We start from the raw sequence: 6,943 nt of genomic DNA, 5'->3' as shown, positions 1-6,943 counted from the left end.
TCAGACACCACCCTCGTACTATGCGACACGTACATTAACCGCGAACTGAAACTATATGCAGCTTTGATAGAGCCTTAGTTCTCTCGTAAATTACGTTATTTTAACCGCCTCGCGTGGAAGGGGAACTGTAGCATATTGTAGGCAATGTTTTATACCCATACGACTATACCATCAAAACAAAAACTAGTGCGAAAGCCATGGTGGTTAACTTGTTAACAGTATTGTTGTAACTAAAAGTTTTCTCGGTGTAAAATCGTATTTGTGAACATAATTTTTTTGCGAATAAGCCGTTAAATGTTTGCAAAGTTTACAAATACTTTTATTAGGATTATTCCCATTATCTGAAAGGGTATTGTCCTTGGCTTCCGCGGTAGTTGTGAAATTTTATTATTTAATTAAGTATTTATTCGATGAAGCAATAAACCGGGACGGTCTAGTTAGTTCGGAGATATTTACAATGTAGCAAATGCCTATCTCCCTGCTCTCGTCCCCATCGTCGACTCCAAATGATCTTCTCTTAATTGATGACGGGCGTTAAACGCTTTACTGGGCAATGCAATCGTCAGTCATCCAGGCCATTTATTCCGAAATTAAGTGTATGACGCCCCTAGACGTTTCGTTTTATTTCCTACGGTTGATGTTATTTCTCTTTAATCATACGCGTTTTGCAAGTATCATCGTGCGGGGGGGGGAAGGTTTTTTTTTAATTCGCGTGAAAATGCCAGCAATCGATTCATGTAATATAATCGAGAAATGAAAATCGAAAAAGATATTCAAGGAAACCGCAACCAAAAAATTTTAACTTTTTTTAAAGTCATTTTTGGACACCTGAAATGAATAAAATCGTTATCACTCTTTTTTGCCATGAAAGTACAACTCTTAAGGAAAAAAATGAGCCCTGATTCGTTTCTCTACGACTATTCGTCGAGCAAGAAGAGCCGATTTTCGAGATGACCTTTTTTTCGAAAAATCGATATCTCGAAAAATTTTTAATATTTTTTAATTTGAGAAAAGGTCCTTTTTTGCTTGCCGAGGGCTACATTTACAGCAAGTAACAAGTTTCAAAACCTTAATTTGCAAGAGATTCAGCAAAAACAAAAAAGTCGACTTTTGACGGTATTTTCGATATATCTCGAAAAGTAATATAGCAATCGATATATTTAAAAAACTAATCGATAGGTTTATTTAATAGCCACAACTTTCTTATTTCAGTATAAATAGATAGCCCTTCTAAAGACGAATTCAGCGATATAAGATTATACCTACTTGTAGCTGTCAAAAAAATGTAAAAAATTGTCTTTTATGTCGTACAGATGACTATTTTAAACAATTATAGTCTCTTCTGTACTTTAAAAAACGTACCTACTATTTATTAATCTTTTTCTGCTTACTTTAAAGCTTTTCTTCCTACTTCTAGAACCACGATGTTTCTACCATTTAAACGTTCATAATCAGGTCTCAAAACAAAGCTAAAAGATTTAAGCTGGGAATAACACGTGATGAGAGCGAAAGTACTTATATTTAATGTACTTCAGAATTGGCAATAGTATTTGACTAAACGGGTGATTTCCGGAATCCACATTTTTTGGTTTTATACACTTAGACCCTATTATTGCGGTCCGGGAACGTACCTGTCCGATATATAGAAGAATATTCGGGAGCTATATGTATCTGCGAGAATTTATAGCAGCGAGGTTCGAATTTATATCGTTCGAAAAACTGATCTTTCTTGCAATATTGCTATTCGGCGGAATATAAGTTGATGTATGGGCCATATCGGGAGAGGCATTAGTTCGAATAGATGTCAGAAATCAATACATCCAATCGCTGCACGTTAAGAGCCTTTCAAAATAAACTGGCACCCCCGAACGTAAATATTCGAAACTGTAGCAAAAACCACGCGATTCTACACTCACAGACGTGTTAATAATTTAATTTTATGACTTACAAACGAAAAGAGAGTTTATTACTTCATTATTTAATTAAATACATAAATTAAAACTTAATTATTGAATCTTGTTCCATGTCAAGAAGGTACAAATGTACCTATTAAGATCTGAAATATTAATATTAAATTGGTACACCAAACAACAACACCGAATCTTTATCACTGCGACAATGATATAGGAAAGGTGGTTAAAACGCGTGATCTTTGTTCCCGGTGTGATAATTCGTTTAAAAGGAAAAAAAATGAAGTGCAGAGATAGTGCGCATGTGTGGTGTTAAATGGAAAGCAACAGGTTTCGAGACGGACTGTTGAGAACTAGACGTGGTGCAATAGACACGTGTTTACCCTGCTATTTAATAAAATTGTTAAATAAATTACATTATTCACGACTTTGGTGTATGAATTTGTACCAAATAAACATTGGCATCCACCTGAAAACCTACGACCGAGATTAATTCATTTTATAAGGCTAGAGTGATTAGCAGGAAGAACTACGGAGTATTGTAGCGGATGTAAGGCTATAGCTGAGGAAAACGCAGGGAGTAAGGACGACTTTGAAGCATCGAGCAAATAGCAGGTGTTCGTAATCGTCACTACTGGACTTCGGTGAGATTGACTACGTAAAATTATATAAACTTTAATTATATTGCCTTACATTAAGGGCTTTTATAAACATTCTGAACTTCTATAATTTGATATTGGTATTTAAACTTTATGTATTTTATTTATTTGTATGTAAATGGTTGGATATTACTATACATTGTTAATAGTATAAGAAATAAAGTGGCAGGCAGTAAATATGTTACAAAATGTCTAAAAGTAGTAAAACCAATGAAAAGAAAGTTCGGATCAAACATTAAAAAAAATAAAATAAATTATTACATGATGCAGGTGTACCAGAAATTAGAAAAATTAGTTTAGCTGTTAATTGTTTGAGAGGATTTGCGTCAGATTGGGTTGCTGTTAAACAATCGACATTCAAAAGTTTTTCGGACTTCGAAAGAGCTTTTCAGAATAGATATTCGGGGTTAAAAAGGCAGCGAGATTTATATTTAGAGAGAAAGTATAGTAAATATGATGGTGAAAATGGTAGAGGCAGAGAAAATTCCGTAAGATATTTTGATTGAAAGAAATTCAAAACATTTTCCAGAGGATGTTCAGAGGGGGATAATAACGTTAGACTTAGATTGTATAGAGCAAGTGGAAGAGTACTTAGGAAAAATTGTTGAGAACTGAAAAACTAAACGTCAGTCTTGACAAAATTTGGAATTCAGCCGCTGAAAATTTGAAGTCTAAAGCTGTAAATTAAATAAAAAGATAAAACCAATCTCTTTCGAAGTGGGAGAAAAAGTTTTGATTAGAACTGATCCGCAATCATCCGCAGATAACAAAATTATTAAAAAATTTATTCATTTATTTTAGGGATCTTTTATCGTTTTATATTATTAGAAAGGCTTGGCCCAATTTATACAGGGTGTTCCATTTAAAACTTCCCACCTGGAAAATATCGGAATTAAAAATAAAACAATAAAAACATGAGACACGTCGATTTTCTTTTCAAGGGATACTTGATGGCGAGAAATTGTTGAAGAATGTCGTCAGATAACGTCCGAAATGCTTCGAAATGTCGTTCGGAAGTGTGGAGCAAAGATTGTATTATTGTATGGAAGCGGAGGGAAATCAATTTGAACATTTAATAAAATAACATTTTTTCATTCATTGACTTTTTGTCTTATTTTGTTAGTGATGATTTTATTGTCATCCAAAACCAAAATTTAGTCGTATGTCGTCGTGAGCAGAATTGAAAAAGCTTTAAAATTAGGTGTCACTCAACATAGGGTGCTATTTAAAGTTTAAGGGTATTTTACGCCCCTTGAAAAGAAAATCGACGTGTCGCAAGTTTTTTTTTTAATTCTGATATTTTCCAGATGGGAAATTTTAATTGGAACACCCTGTATATTGTATGAGATAGTCAAGGACGGGAATTGTCCAAACAGTTTATAATTAATTTAAAACTTCATAAATTATTTTTTATTAAATATTTACCAAAATATAGGTAGAAATAAAAATTCATTTTATTTGGGTCCTATTTTCTTTTTTAACTTGGTGTTACTACTTAAATCGCCGCAAAGTAAATTTTGTAACCTAGATTTAAATTAAATGTACCTAAATAAACTGCCTTTGTCTAGTTTACTTTGTAATAAAATAAAAAAAATAAGCCGTTGTGGGTTCACTCATGTTCCTTTTTTTTCATTGTAAAAATTTGCAACTTGTTTATTAACAAGTGAAGTTTGATAGTTTTCTTCTTTTAAGAAGGTTAAAAGTATTTCAACGAAAAAACAAAAGCCTTTTTAATAAGTGCAATACTACAGTGTGTAAGAAGTTTGACTGCCATTACTTCAGCATAATCATAAATGAACAAAAAAATTGTATATTACAGGTGCGTAAGATTAACAGTTTTCAAAATACAATGAGTATTAATATTGAGGAGTTTCATCACAACCTAACAACAGCGCTTAACCTAACGCTACACAGCTGATCCATACCGCGTGTGCACGCGACAGACGGAAAAAATGTAAGCAACCATTATTGTTAAACATTTAGTAAATTTCAAGACAATTGTTTTCCAGTTTTTAAATAAATAAAATAAAAGTATAAAACAAAGTACAACATATGCTTAAAATATCCACCACCATTTTCTATGCACGCAAGACACCTTCGAATCCAATATTCGGGTACTCGCTAGAAAACACCTCAAACAAAGGAAATAGTGGTACGCAAAAAACACTCCGATACGGTCGAATTCCAGATACCAACTGAATTGTGTATTGGTGGATAGCTTAGTACCTCGTGTTAATCGCTGCGCTGTTGTCACATTGCTCGCGATACCAGTTTTATCGAATTTTAAATTTATTACAACGCTAATTATTTTTTAGAATTAAGCATAAATAATTTCAAAAAAATGATAAACATTGTATTTTATGGTATTCTATGCTCGCAATTTTTCGGCAAATGGTTGAGTTTAGGACCCATGACATAAGATTTTTTTGTTTATTTTAATGTGTTCTATCGTCTGTTAAAATTAAGGCAGTCGAACTTCTAACACCCTGTGTATCTTAATTCTATTATTACAGCGCGTCACGAGTACCCTGTATACACGACGTTCGAAAAATAACGTTATAAATCGCCGAATCAAATAATTAACAGGAACCTGAGCGATCCGTTGTTCACACGCCGGGATAATAGAAGTGGCCACATAAAGCCACTACATTTTCTGGAATCCCTTATAATGATGCCCCATTCATACCTGAACGCAATGAATCGCGAGAGAAAATAACGTTTGTGTGCGGGAATCCGAGAAAGAAGTAATTATATCATTAGAAGAAACGCATGCTTCCGAGAAACGGCGGCCGAATAGACACCGGCCTCCATACAAGATAACTAAATTTAACTTTAATTAAGATTAATGATATGCAGAGTAGTTCTATCTTCAGTTTAGAGGCCGCCACTTCCGCCTTCCTCCATTAACATCATCCACAGCTTTTAGCCTGATCCCGCCCGGAATCCCGACATTTGCACCAAGAGAGTTTACCTGAAACGCGCCTACTGGGACCCGGCCGTTAGCGCGATAGCAAGATGCCAAATATGCCGAACTAAAACTGCCTAACGTTGACACGGCACGTACATACGTAAGCTATCGATTTTACAGGAGTGCAGTATAAGTGTTATAAGTTATTTAATTCAGTGTTCAGTGACGGACTATGTGTTTGTGTGTCGTCATTGTCGAATTTGTATATGATACAGAATACAGAATTTTTTTCTGGATAACATTTTACTCACTACAACATAATAGACATTCCTATAAACCGGTGGGGGAGGGGATTTATGGTGTACAAGCATGCTATACGAAGGGGAAAGATGCGAAGCATTACATTGTATCATTAGTTAGATAATTTTACTTTGGTTTTGATGATTTTCCGTTGAGTTAGTCGCTTTTTCGATGTTTTTTATTGATTTTAACTGCTTTTTTGTTGGGTTATCAAACACAAAACCTTCTGATTTTTGATATTCCCGTGACCTTTCCAATAACACTTATTATACTTAGATCCGTAATTTACAGAAAATTTGGAGATAATGCATTTAAAAATATATCTAAAACAACTTGATTAGAAACTTACTATTTATTGTTTAATTCTTTGGGAACTAACCCAATAACTGAATTTCGCAGGGCCACGCATATCAATCAAGGAACGAAATGCGTCGGTGCAAATGGTCATCACCCATCTAGATATCCTTGTCGAGCGTTAAAACATTCGGGTCGAGACTAGATAGATGGTGCCTTACACACTTTGCTATTCCATCCTGATCTCCATTTTTTCAGGCAGATATATTCGGAGGAAATCTCCAATTTGTAACGTTTTCGCGCCAAAACCGACTTAATTGTTAAATCGTAAATCACGGGATTCAAATTTAGCAACAATCTGACAGGAATAAATTCTACATGCGAGCGAGGCGTTTTTTTGTGAAGAGAAAATTTAATTCCGTTTTGAGTCTGGGATTCCTAGGGTTTTAGCATTTTTTATTCCCCCTGTATAACTGAAAGATTGGTTAAATTTTTAGTAGACTTCTAATTTTTCTGCTCAGTGGCTTATGCCGTCTAAAGGAATTATTTTTTGTGGTCGAGATGATTTGATTGTTTTGAGTAAAGATTCAATTAGGGATGCCGTGACGTAATTGTTAAGATGATAATTGTGATCTGAAGGGAATATTCGTTTGCGGGATCGGTTTAGGTAGGCAGTCAACTAGTCAAAGTTCCCTTCCACCGCTAACATGTTTATGCTAGTAAAATACCTCCTTACAGATTGAGTTCCATGTATACTGCGATAATACGAATCCGGAAGGGGTAGGGCGGGCTATCGACCAATGGCGGGCGTCACCCGAGCCGGGCGTCCGCGCCAATGGCGTGCGCCCCCCCGACTCCACACTCCTCCCCCC

This window comes from Anoplophora glabripennis, unplaced genomic scaffold (assembly GCF_000390285.2).
Source record: "Anoplophora glabripennis isolate ALB-LARVAE unplaced genomic scaffold, Agla_2.0 scaffold5, whole genome shotgun sequence".
Classification (NCBI taxonomy): Eukaryota; Metazoa; Arthropoda; class Insecta; order Coleoptera; family Cerambycidae; genus Anoplophora; species Anoplophora glabripennis.
Note: the sequence above shows the minus strand (reverse complement) of the source record.